Consider the following 14,201-nt stretch of genomic DNA (forward strand, 5'->3'; position numbering starts at 1 on the left):
GGATGCGGTTGGCAGAAGTGACACCTGCTGAGGCCCCACCCAAAGGCGTCCAGAGAGGGAGGCTCATTTGAAAAGAAGAGGAGAGACAAGGGAAAAATGAAGACTGGGGGAGCAGGGAGAAGGGAGGCCTGGGATGCAGCCAGGGTCCACGGTCCAGAGCCCGTGTCCAGGTCAGGGAGACGTTTTCCTCAGTCAGTGAGAAAGCCCTGGGACTTTAATCAGGAAGGTGACAGGATAAGGTTTGCAGGCCGCACGTGCTCTGAAGCTAATGAGCTCAATTTGGCGGCTGCTTTCCCTGCAAAATGGCAATAGACTTCACTTATTGCCTATTTCAGAAAATCAGCTACAGAAAAGGTACCTGCATAGTACACCTGGCAGAAGCGCCCCTAGAAGCCCCGGGTGGAGGGTGAAGGGGAGGCTCCTCTGGATGCTGTGGTGCGAAATGGCAGGAGGACAGATGGCTGCCTCGTAGGACTGCCCACTCCCCAGCAGGGAACCTCAGAGGGGCGATTGGTGCAGCTTTGAGGTCATTTGCATCCTCCTTTCTGGTGTCATGTTGTACTGTTCTCCCCACAAGGATGGCTCGGGGGATGTAATTGTCTGGGAGGCGGAAGGGTGAGAAGGGTCCAAGCCAGGCTGATGTGTGCTCTGGGATTGTTCTGCAGCTGTTTCCAGGGAACCATGATGCCCAGCATCACTTTCCACTCACAGAAAGGACTCTCAAAGCGTCTTTCAGAGGCTCCGTGGGTCATAATGGCTTTCTGACATTATGACAATTGCTTTCTGGCCACGGCTGGTTAGCTCAGCTGGATGGAGCTTGAAGCCAAAGACACAGGCTTCTCAGGCTCCTGCTCAGCTTCACGGTCATGGATGACACCTTGAACTCCAGCCAGCCTTGGAGTAAGCAGAGCTGGGGCTGCAGCCCGGCTTCTCCGGCTGACTGACCGCTGCAGTGAGTTACCAGAACTGCTGTCTCCTGGGTGGACCCTTCCTCTGTGAAATGCCGTGATGATCACACCTCTGTCCCAGACTGTTGTGAGCTGACCCGGGAAAACATCCCACATGGTGAGATGGTAGCTCCCTGCTCTCAGAAATGAGGGCCCTGGACAAGAATGTGCAGGAGCCCCTGGGAGGGAGAAGCCCCTCCAAGCTGAGCCTCTGTGCACAGTGGGTCAGAGTGCTGCTTCCAGGGGCAAAGGGGCCAAGGCCCACCATCCTCTGTTGCCTGGAAGTGACTGATAGCTGGCTTGGAGATGCCCAGATTAGAAACAGGGAAGGAGGTCAGAGCAGGGCCAGGGCTTGGAGGACCCCAGGCTGTTCAGTAGGACTCAGGACTGGGGCCACCTGCAGACCTGGAGCCCATGGTGGTGGGAGGCTCCCCGTGGGGTCATCACAGAGGACCCAAGGTCCCCTAAGAGGGGAGGAGCCTGGAGCACAGTGGAGTGTGGCCTCTGGGCTGGAGCACAACATTCAACCCCCAGTTTCCCCACAACCTCCTGGCTGCGTGACCTGCAGCTTCCATGCCTCTATTTCCTCTACTCACAAACTGGGGATAACCTTTCCCCTTCCGCAGAGACATTGATGGAGGTAAGTGGGAGCCGTGACAGGGATGCAGTGAGTGGGCATGGGTTTACTGTCATGACTGTGGTTACAACTGTGGCTCTGACCTGGGTCCCTGAGCCCCTCCGGGGCTGGGACACACAGCCTGGCTGAGCCTGTCTGCCTCCCCGTGTCTCCATGTGCCCAGGTGTGGTACCTGCTGTATTATCAGTGTCTGGTCTTGTGTCTCCTTTGACGGTGATCTCCTGGAGGACAGGTTCTGCCTCTCATCCGTGTTTATGTTCAGTGTCAGGTATAGACCACGCCCACCAAAGGTCTGCCAGATGTTCAGGAATATTTGCCAAATGAACTGATGAAGACTTATGATCGCGATGCTCCTGTCAGGGGCAAGCACCCATTCTTCCTGCTCTTGGCACCTGCCTGACACGTGGCCTTGAGGTCAGCACCATCCCCCTAGGCTTCTGGGTTCTCACTTATGAATGAAGGTGTCAGCCTAGAACAATCTCCAGGCATCCACCCAGCTGGAAAAGCTGTGATAACTGATTCTGCAGCTTTATGCCTCTTATTTTGTGGCCCTCGGCTCAGAGATTTCTTTTTCTTTGAAGTCTTTATTGAATTTGTTGCAATATTGCTCCTGTTTTATGTTTTAGTTTTTTGGCCAGGAGACATGTGGGATCGTAAGCCCCTGACTGGGGATTGAACCTGCACCCCTTGCATTGGAAGGCAAAGTCTTAAAACCACTGGGCCACCAGGAAAGTCCCGGAATCAGAGCTTTCCACGGGGAGTCTGCTCCGGACTTTTTAGGCAGGAGAGTAGATAGGCTGCTGGGAGATCAGGGGTCAGGGTGAGAAATAAAGGCTTGGTGGGGAGAGACGTTCCCACCAGGACTATAACACAAGAATATCCCATGACTCTGCCAGCGCACAGCAGAAGGGGTGGGGATGGCCAGGTTGCCAGGTTCCTCCAGGCACTCAGCTCTGTTATTAGTCTGCAACTCTGCTGAGCCAGGACTATCTCATGGAAAATCATTTTAATAACCGGGAGAAATGGAATTAAGGATTCAGCTGCTGGCTGGCCAGGGCTGGGCCACTCACACCCAGCAGGGTGTTAGCTCTGCTTTTGTTGTTGTTCAGTCACTCAGTCGTGTCCCCATGGACTGCAGCACGCCAGGCTTCCCTGTCCTTCACCATCTCCCAGAGTCTGTTCAAACTCACGTCCATTGAGTTGATGATGCCATCCCATATTTATCATCTCTGATCAGATTCCTATTCAAGCATCACTCCCACAGCGTTCCTAATGAGTGGCCTTTGGAGAGGCAGTCTTCTGCAGAAAGTGAGGGCAGCCCAGAGGGCAGCCTAGAGGGCAGCAGGGCTGGCAGGTGTCGGGATCAGGGGAGACCTGGGAGAGATGGCCATAGACGTGCTCACATCTAAACAGCGATCTGGCCCAGACGTAAGGTCCTGGTTTGGATGAGCCTCAGCCGCGCTCTGGAGGAGGTCAGGAAGTGGTTCACAGAGGGTGTCACAGGAGAGACCCGTAACTCTAAGGCGCCAGGTGGCTGGGGGTTTTCTGCACCTCAGTTGCCTGGGGCCAGGATCCTGTTTTTCTCCATCCTGAATTCCCTCAGCTGAGAGCAGCAGCAATGACTGATGGCTTTATGGCTGCAACATCCTTGTTCACAGAAATGGCCAGTAACATTCTTTGTCCCCACCATCAGGGGTAGGATAGTTGGGAAGGGAGCCAGGGATGAAATCGGAATGGGTGGAGTGCGTGGATTCATGTGTGTGTATGTATATGAGTGTGTGTGAGTGTGTGTATGAGTGTGAGTGTGTATGTGTGTGACTATGTGTGTGTGAGAGTGTGTGTGTGTGTGAGAGTGTGTGTGTATATGTGTGTATATGTGTGTGTGTGTGAGACTATGTGTATGTGTGTGTATGTGAGTGTGTGTGTGAGAGTGTGTGTGTATGTGTGTGTGAGAGTGTATGTTTGTGAGTGTGTATATGAGTGTGTGTTTGTGTGTATATGTGTGTGAGTGTATATGTATGTGTGAGGGAGAGACTGTGTGTGTATGTGTGTGAAGGTGTGTATATGAGTCTGTGTTTGTGTGTATATGTGTGTGTGAGGGAGACACTGTGTGTGTATGTGTGAGTGTGTGTGTGTGTTTGTGTATGTGTTTGTGTGTGTGAGAGACTGTGTGTGTATGTGTGTGAAGGTGTGTATATGAGTCTGTGTTTGTGTGTATATGTGTGTGTGAGGGAGACACTGTGTGTGTATGTGTGAGTGTGTGTGTGTGTTTGTGTATGTGTTTGTGTGTGTGAGAGACTGTGTGTGTATGTGTGTGAAGGTGTGTATATGAGTGTGTTTGTGTATGTGTGTATATGTGTGAGTGTGTGTATGTGTGTGAGTGTGTGAGACTGTGTATGTGTGTGTCTATGTGTGTGCGAGTGTGTGTGTGTATATATGAGTGTGTGTGAGTGTGAGTGTTCATGTGTGTGTGAGAAAGACTGTGTGTGTATGTATGAGTGTGTATGAGTGTGTATGTGTGTGAGAGAGAGACTGTGTGTGTATGTATATGAGTGTGTATGAGTGTGTATGTGTGTGAGAGAGAGACTGTGTGTGTATGTGTGTGAGTGTGTATATGAGTGTGTATGTGTGTGTGTGTATGAGTGTGTGTATGTGTGTGTATATATATGTGTGTGTGTGTATGTGTGTGTATGAGTGTGAGTGTGCATGTGTGTGTGAGAAAGACTGTGTGTATGAGTGTGTATGTGTGTGTGAGAAAGACTGTGTATGAGTGTGTGTGAGAGTGTGTGTGTGTTTGTGTGTGTGTGTATGAGTGTGTGTATGTGTGTGTGAGAGAGAGACTGTGTGTGGGTGTATGTATGTGTGTTTGTGTGTGTATGTGTGTGAGTGTGTCCGCGTGTGCTGTAGACCCACAGACCCAGGATGAAGGACTGTAGCACTTGAGCCCCCACCCACCGACACCCCCCAAGCGTAGGGCTCACCTCCACTGACCGTTCGGGTCTGTGATTAGAGGCCTGCATTTCTGGGGAGGTCTCAGAACACTGTCAGGCAGCTGCTTCGCTAATGACCTGCTGTGTGGATGGAGGAAACCTTTGAAATTCTCTGGAGGAATCCAGACGGAGGTGGGGTGGGAAAGAGTGTGGAAAATGGAGAGACAGAGAGGCAGATCTGAGACTAGTTCACACACAGGTGGGTTTTCCACTTTCTATTACTCCACACCATTGTTACTGTTGCTAATAATGGTAATATTGAACACATTTTAAAAAAAGAACTTTTAACTTCTAATTAAATTAGAATTTCTTGTGAGGGGACTGGGACAAGCGCTGGTATTATTTTTTTCTTAGTACTTACCAACCAAGTATGTTGAAAGAAATAATCCACCAGTTATGACAGGTAAAGTAACAAAATGAACTTTAAAATACTAGAACAAGAACTTTAAAATACTAGACAGATATCAAACAATAGCCTCCCCCCACCAAAGAAACACGATGATACTGTTTTAAATATTATTTTTAAATTATTTTTTAAAATAGCAAGCCAAATAAGCCAATTAAAAGAATAAACAAAAATAAATAAATAGTAAAAATAAAGACAAATCCCCCAGGAGATTCGATGGGCCTCCGAGACTGAGAATGTGGAGTTGGAAGCCTGGCCTTCCTGGTGCAGCTGGGGTGGAGCCGTGGGTGGGCCGTTTCCAGGAAAGCATCTCTCCAGATTCGGCCACTGCAATCCTTGCAATCCTGGCCGCCTACCTGCAGATGGAGGACCCGCTTCAGGGCCTCTTATCAAGCCTCAGAGAAATGACGTTCAGGGATTAGACAGAATATGGCTTCAATTATGGCAGGAGAAAATTGAGTTAGCTCAACCAAAGTGGGCTGAAGCCCCAGAATTATCTGGGGAAGGACTGGGGCTCCTGCTGTGACAGCATCCTGTGAGGGGCTCATGGAGGGCTTATTGGGAGCCTGGGGGCTCTGAAGGCACCAGACAGTAAGGCTGGCTGTGATCACCAGGGCAGCAGGCTGCAGGCTCCTTGTCTGTGCCAGGCAGGGCCTTGGTGAGTCCTGCTCTGGGGTCTGCCCGGCCAGGCAGGGAGTGAGCTGGGAGTGAGGGCAGCCCACCTGTGGGGTGCTCTCTCTTATCTCCTATGCATTGAGGAGGAAACCCAGACTTCTAGGGCACCCAGCCACTCTCAGGCTGCAGACTTCGGAGCCACTGAGCAAAGGAGAGGGATGGGAGATGGGCTTCATGAATGAAAACTGCTCTGGGAGGGGGCAGGAGAGGGGGAAAGGAAAGAAAGAGGATGGGGTGGGCACCGAGGAAGGAAAATGCAGCCTCATCTGCTTGTTTGTGTTTCTTGTGTTCAAGATGCTGACTTCTAGCATATTTTTAAATCCATCAGACATGAAAGGCTGGTTTAAATAGATCTGCAGCGTGAAGCTGGTGATTTCATTTGCCACAGCAGAGGGGCTGGCAGGATGCTGGCGAGGGCCCAGCGCCTCTCTCTCTGCTGCCGAGGAAGCTGTAGGAACACGGATTGGTGGCGCTTTTAGGCAGGTGCTCTCCCCTCGGACTAAGGGAGGGCGGCATGCACTGGGGGCTAGGGGAAGGTTAGCAGGAAACGGAACTAGAGACACGAATTGGACCAACACGCTTCTGGTCCAGGGAAGCCATCCTGACCCCTGTTGCACCTTAAAGTGAAAATGAAAGTCGCTCAGTCGTGTCCGACTCTTTGCAAACTCATGGACTATACAGTCCAAGGAATTCTCCAGGTCAGAATACTGGAGTGGGTAGTCTTTCCCTTCTCCAGGGGATCTTCCCAACCCAGGGACTGAACCTAGGTCTCCTGCATTGCAGGTGGATTCTTTACCAGCTGAGCCACAAGGGAAGCCCAAAAATACTAGAGTGGGTAGCCTATCCCTCCTCCAGCCGATCTTCCCGATGCAGGAATCAAACCAGGGTCTCCTGCATTGCAGGTGTATTCTTTACCAGCTGAGCTCTCAGGGAAGCCCTTGTTACACCTTATCCTACAAACTTTCACTTCAACCTCAGCTCAAAAGAATCCCAGACCCTTGGGGTTGATGGGGGTGGAAGTAGGGGCCTAGTAATTCATGGTATCTAGTTTCTCACCTGCACTCCTAAGAGCAGACCTCAACATATCCTTGAATGCCTCTCATGTTGGAGGGTTCTCTACCTCACCAGGCAGCCTGTTCCTATGCTGGACAACAGTCACTGGGATAAACTTCCCTGGGATGAGTCACAGCACCATGCTCTGTGCTGACTGGTTCTAACCTGGTTCTCCGTGTATGATGCCGAAGTCAGCCCCTCACCACTGAACACAGTTCTCAGCTCCCTCCCCGACTCCAGTCCTTCTGTGCCAATTCCTAGTCTCCCTACCATAAAAGTACCCAATGAAAGTGTCAGTCACTCAGTCGTGTCTGACTCTTTGAGAATGCATGGACTATAGCCCACCAGGCTCCTCTGTCCATGGGATTCTCCAGGTAAGAATACTGGAGTAGGTACTCTTTCTTTTCTCCAGAGGATCTTCCCAATCCAGGGATCGAACCCAGATCTCCTGCACTGCAGGCAGATTCTTTACCATCTGAGCCACCATCAAGGAAGCTCAAAATTTACCCCACAAATCTATGCAAAGCCAAAATATTTCTTGGTGCTAAATTAACATATTTCCTGCTGTAAGAATGCATATTTCCTGATGTGATGAAATTCCAGGAAAGACTAACGACTTTGCCATTCATTTTTTCTGTCATTCAACAAACTCTGGCCCCTATTTTGGGACCAGGCTATGTCTACTGTTGGGATTTAGAGTATGGGGGTCCCCTTATCCCAGGAGCTATCTCCAGGGGGAGAAGCCAAACTCCTAAAGAGAAGGGTGTGCACGGGTGGGCAGGGGCAGCGAGGCCGACAGAGCGGGCTGGGGTGGGGTTGGTTCCAGGTCCTTCGGGGAGGGGAGCTGGGATCTTTGTCATGGCATTTTTATGACAGGCTAATAGGCAGTTGAGGGTTTCTGGGTGTTTCCCCGCCTTGGGGCCCTGATGCTCAAGGGCTGTCAGCAAGCTTCTTCCCTCTCCTGATCCCCCGTCTCCTGACCCAGCCTGAGACAAACATTGTGTGTCTTAGAGCCTTGGTGGTTGGCACTGGAGAGAACCAGGATTTCACCCATTCATGGAACATAAACATTTGTGAAAGAGGTTGTTCAAAAAATGTATTGCAGGAAAATATACATAGTGTATATTTACAGTTTTAACCATTTGCAAGTGTACAGTCCTGAAGCATTGATTAGCACATCCACAGCAGTACGTGCAACCACCTTTCTCTACCCTCCAAGGCCAGAACTTGAGCCTCATCACAGAGTGCAAGTGTTTTACAAACCATGCTGGTGAAGATGGCTCTATCTGGAGTGTGGTATTAATATCTAAAATCTTAAATCTACCCATCCACCCAACCAGTGTCAGTTACATGCCAGCTTCTAGTAAATAGGAAAGGGACTGAGACCTGAACCCTGCAGGCAGTATGGTGGGGGAGCCTGGAGTCTGGATCCCGGCCCCTAGTCCACCTTCCACGGAGGGCGGGAAGTCAGAGTATTCTGTTCTTAGACGGAATCTCTAGCTTGGAGAAATGCAGGTTTTCCTTGTTCTATTTGCCCAGAGACATAGGAAATGCTCTTACCCGAGACCCCAGCTTCTCCCAGTTACCCAGGCATGTGGAATTTCTCTCTTTCCTATTGTCTTTTGCTCTGATCTCTTCACGAGGGACAGAGGTAATAACTAACATTTGTCTGGAACTTTTTGGTTGACTAAGCACTGTCCCCAAGATTTCTCTTTTGACCTGTCCATGCCTGGTGAGCGCAGCTGGGCAGAGAGAACTCTTTTACAGCCTGGGAAGCTGGGGCTCAGAGCAGCAGGTGGGTCCAGATTCTGCCCACGGCCACACACATGTCTGCAGGTCCGCACTCTGCACAGGTCTTTAGAGAAAGCATTCGGGAGGGGACCGCCTGGGTGAAGGTGGCTGGTTCCACACCAGGAAAGAAGAGCGCCAGCAGGGAAGCATCTTTTAATGCTCAGAGGCATGAAGCCCAAGTCAAATTGAGCTGTCGAGCTGCCTGTGGGTCATGGATGGCTGCCAGCGGGAGCCAGGGCAGCTCAGGGCAATGAGATGGATGCTTTGATGGGCCGCACAGAGTCTGAAAGGCAATCAGACCTCGGCAGCTGGAACGCTCCTGGACACTTTGTTTTAAAGCTGAAGCAGCTCCTCATTGGAACCAGCGGGCAAACCACATGGGTCTATCAGGCCACAAGGGTCCAGGTGACCAGCCGAGTGACCCACCCAGTGCTCGTGATGCTCTGCCCTCAACTGGATCTTTAGGCAAATGCTGCTGGCCAGACAGTGTGCCCAACGTGAGGCGACAGAGATGGATGTTTATGCCCTCACTCTGTATAAATAAACACTGCACAGTAATTTTACAGAGCAGCCTGGCAACCCTTGGACCAAATGTCGCAGCAGCAGCCCCATCTTCTGCCCTTGACCTCACGTTACATGTATGCATTGAACCCCAGTTCCATGGTCACATGATCCAAACTCATTATGAGTCCCCTTGAGTACCACATTTTAATTCTTTGCGAGTCAAAAAAGATCCCATTCTCTCTGTCCATGTTCTTTGGGCATTTTTGATTAGCAGTGCAGTGTTTTTATGTGTATTATTTATTGTTATAGGTCAGATGGATCCAGTCATAATCCATTATAACAGCACAGGCCTCACTGGTCCTAGGAGTCCTTGTACTTTGGGCAGTGGACTTTCCTGGTGCTGTGACAAGAACCTGCAAGGCCCACTTCTGAACCAGAGCCAAAGCCCTGATAAAGTCCAGCCCCCTGAGGGGGTCAGTCCTTGAACTGACGCAGTCCTGCCCATGGATGATAAGTAGCCCAGCCTATTCCAATGCTGCTCAGTTTCCACATTGACTTTAGGTCCTCTGCTGAGCACCATAAGGCTTCCCAAAGCCCATCACTTCCAAGAGGTTCTTCCTAGGTAGGGCACTTAGATTAAGTGGCTGCACTGCATTGTGTGAAGGGTGGAGTTATGATGTTCTTTGTTATTGCCACGGCTGCAAATCTTATGTCTGTTAATAGGAAGTGGGGAGGTTTAGAAAGCTCCCATAATCTGCCAACACCACCATTTCCTCCCCACCGACACACACCCCAGGATGAGGAGGGAGGGAATATCTCATAACTATGGATTTTGGCTGAGTTGGCTGGAATTTGAAGAGCCACTTTCTGTTCCCCAGACTATGGGAAGGCCAGATGGCAAGACTCCTAGGGCCTGTCAGCAACAGGCCACTTACGTCTTGGGTTTTGTATGCTTATGTACTATGATTTCATGATTTTGAAGTAATTAAACTACTTTTTAAATAAGCTTCTGATTTGCAATCTTCCCATACCTGTCCCTTGTGAGTGAAGCTTTGTGGAATGGCTAGATTCCTAGCAGGAAGGGGACAGCTAACTGAGGTTCCCTGGCCTCTCTTCACTTCCCCAAGGAACTGGACATGTCCTTGAGCAGCTCATCTCCAGCAGGGTGGCCAGAAGCTCAAGGTGGAGGGGAGGGTTTCTCAGATCCATATATCTTCTGATATTAAGGTCCTCCTCCAATCCAGAAGAGAAGAAAGACTCTGTGGAGGAGTTGAGGGTGGGGCTACGGAATGAGACCAGAGTCCTGGTTATGTTGGGTGAAGTGGAAGGAAGATAGCAGGAGATGGCAAGCAGAGCTCGCTCTGTGCACAAGGCAGATGGCTACCACTGTGGAGTCTTTGAAACTGTAAGTCAGCTATCTAAAATATGTTCAAAGACCTAAAGGAAACCATGTCTAAATAACTAAAGGGAAGCATGAGAATAATATCTCACCAATAGAGAGTATCAATAAAAAGACATAAATTATAAAAAAAAGAACCAAACAGAAATTCTGGAGTTGATGAGGACAATAGTAAAATTCACTAAAAGTAAAAAATGAAAAATTCACTAGAGGGTCCTAATAGCATATCTGAGCAGGCAGAAGAAAGAATTAGTGGGCTTGAAGATAAGACAATTGAGATTATCCAGTCCTGGCAACACAACTTTAAAAAAATAAAGAAAAATGAACAGAGCCTCCGAAACCTGTGGAATACCATAAAGCATGCCAATATATGTATAATAGGGTCCTAGAAGGAAGGGAGAGGGATAGAAGGGCAGAAAGACTATTTTAAGAAATAATAACCAAAAACTCCACAAATTTGTTGAAAGCCATAAATTTATACATTCAAGAAACTCAGCCCAACTGCAAGTAGGATAAACTCAAAGGGGTCTGTTGCTAGACCCATAAGAATCGAACTATAGAAAGACAAAGAACTTTGAAAGCAGCAAGAAAGAAGCAATTCATCACATACAAATGATCCTTTATAAGATGAACAGCTGGCTTCTCATCAGAAACCTTGGTGTCCAGAAACAGCGGGATGGTAAAGCCAAAGTACTGATGGGGAAGAAACCCTGTCAGTCAATCAAATGTTCTATATCTGGTCAAACTATCTTTTAAAAGAGAAGGAGAAATTAAACATTTCTGGATAAACAAAACTGAGAATGTGTCTCTAGCAGACTTGCCCTACAAGAACTACTACAGAAATAAAGGATACTAAATAGGATACTAAAAGGATACTAAATACTTCAATCAACATGAAAAAATAATGAGCACTGGTAAAAGTAATTACATAAATAAAGATGATATAAACATATTTTTCATTTGTAACTCCCTTTTTCTGACTTAAAAGACAATTGCATAAAACAATAAATAAAAATCTATGTTGATGGGCATAAAATGTATAAAGATGTAATTTATAATAATAACAACATAAAGGAGGGTGGAATGGAATTATATAGGAATAAATTTTTTATATTATTGGAATTAAGTCATTATTAATCCAAACTGTAATAAATTGAGATATTAATGGTGACCCTCGGGGCAACCACCAAGAAAACAAATAAATTACACATTGTAAATAAAATCACAAGAGAATTACAGTTGTACACTAGAAAATAACTAACACAAAAGAAGGCAGTAGTGGAGGAATATAGGAAACAAAGAAGACATGTGAAATACAGAAATAGCAAAATGGCTGACATAAATCATACTTTACCCATCTGTTAAATATAAACAGATTAAACATTCCAATTAAAAGGCAGAGATTGGAAGAAAAGAAAACATGAATCCATCTACATGCTGTCTACAAGAGACCCACTTTAGATTCAAGGACACAAATAGGTTGAAGGTAAAAGGACAGAGAAGATATGCCATTCAGAAGATGTATCAACCAAAAGGGCCAGAGTGGCCATACTAACATCAGACAAAACAGTCTCTAAGACAAAAATTGTGACTAAAGACAAAGAAGCACATTTTATGATGATAGAGGGTCAAACCGTCAGGAAGACAAAACAATTATAAACATACAGGAACTTAGAAACAGAGCCCAAAAGTACATGAAGCAAACTGTGATCTTTAGGAGGAGTACCATTTCCTTCTCCAGGAGATCTTCCCGACCCAGGGATTGAACCCGGGTCTCCAGCGTTGTAGGCAGACGCTTTACCGTCTGAACCACCAGGGAAGTCCCATAGGAGAAGCAGCTCTGTCTTAAATATTTGACCCCATAACCCATTATGGTGCTTAACAGTCTACCACTAGGGATTTACTCCTTTGGGTTCAAGTATGCCTTTCTTAGAGTTCTTTGTTAAAATACAAATATGGCCCTGAACACCACTGGCATGCACACCTTAGCTGAAATTGGTTTAAGATCCTTTGGAGTAGGGACTGCTAGTGACAGAAACAAAGGGTTGAGCCGTCCATGATGGAGGATACAGGTGTGGCCTGGAGTAGACCCGGGCAAGGGGAGGCTGGAGGGGAGTCCAAGATTGGGCAGAGGCGTGAACACTGCGGAAAGAGCAGTACAGGGCAGAGGAGAGGTGGGAGAAAGCCGGGAGGAGCAGAAAAGACCCCAAAGGGGAAGTGAGCGCTGGACAAGGAGCAAAGCCACCAGGGTGTTGATTTGGTGCCGGAGTTCATGGGCAGAGGCAGCAGCTGACCTGGGAGAGGCCCCAGCAGTCAGAATGGGAGCGGCCAGCGAGGGGCCAGGGATGGTGACACGCACAGGGCATCCCAGGGTAAGCGCCGGGAGCACGGGGCATCCCCGGCTAAGTGCAGGGAGCGCGGGACATCCCCGGGTAAGCGCCGGGAGCACCGTGGCAGGGAGGGAAGGTGGCAGGATGAGGGCTGAGTGGAAAACCAGGAAGCCCACAGGACAAAGATGGGCAGGGCCAGGAGGTCACACCAGACACGAGCTCAGAAGTCGGGCAAAGAGCCGGACGAGCGGAAACAAAAACAAGGTGGTGTCTGGGAGGCGCCCAGTTACAGGAAGACGCTTAGTGTTGGCTCTGAAAATGAAGCGAGGCAAATGTTCTGGGCAGAAACCCGACCTGACAATGACAATAGCCCCTACTTGTCAGCACCTATGTGTTCCGGGCACTTCACATGCACTGCCTCCCACGGTACCCAAAGCCTTCCTAGAGGTCCACGTGGAAACCTCCTGTCCACAGACACATGGGAAACCTGCTTAAGTGACTTGCTCAGAGTTATTCCCGCAGCAAGGGGTCGGAGCAGGGAGGCTTTGCTGGCACCCTATGCTAGGCTCCAGGCTGGGCAGGTGTCCAACAGGGTTGCTTTAAAGGAATAGGGAGAAAGGGGTAGCTGAGATCCGGGGACACAGAAGTTCTCAGAGTCTCTACAAAGTCCCCGTACGCCATGTTTTCTCAGGTGGGCAGGGAGAAGGGAGCCGCAGAGGCCTGACCACCTTCCTGCCCCTCGCTCTGCCTGGATCCCTGAGGACTGGTGAGGATTCACCCCACGGGCTGGCAGGCCAGGCACTAGGGTCATCCCACCCTACTCGAAACCCAGGCTAGGGACGAGGGGCTGCGGATAAAGGCACACACACAGACACACAGACACACGATCACATGCAGACACTGCTGGTGACCATCTCACTAGTGAGACACCGGCAGTCCCCTCTCTTAAGGAAAGGACCTCGTGTGAGTCCCTCCACACCGGGGCCAGGGGCCAGAGTCCATCAGATGATAAACACAAGCCCTCTGAGCAGGAAGAGCCCCCCAAAGCCCTTATGTTGCTGATGCCACGCGGGCCCAGGAGGGAGCAGGACTGCTCAGGATCCTGAGTGCCTCCTGGCACTCTGCTGGCTCTTGTCGCCCACCCTCCGGGGACTCCCAGGTGCCTACAAAAGTGGACAAGACAGAAAGCCTGAACAAAGGAAGCTGGTGTTTGTCTGTGGCCTGTGGTCTCTGACCCTCTGGCCGGTCTGGGCAGGAGGCATAGGCATACCCTTGGGGGCTCTTGGCCCGTGACTGCCCCCGACTCCGCCCAGCTGGCTGTGTGCAGCTTTCTTGAATCATCTTGGTGGCTTGTGGACGCTTTCTGTCCCCTCCCTTCCTGCATGCCCCAGGGCATGTGGACCTCACCCACTTTCCTATGTGGGGCCAGGGTCTAGCCCTAGAAGGGTCAGCGGCAGTGACGTTCATGA

The sequence above is a fragment of the Dama dama genome, chromosome 22 (genome assembly GCF_033118175.1).
Source record: "Dama dama isolate Ldn47 chromosome 22, ASM3311817v1, whole genome shotgun sequence".
In the NCBI taxonomy this organism is placed as follows: Eukaryota; Metazoa; Chordata; class Mammalia; order Artiodactyla; family Cervidae; genus Dama; species Dama dama.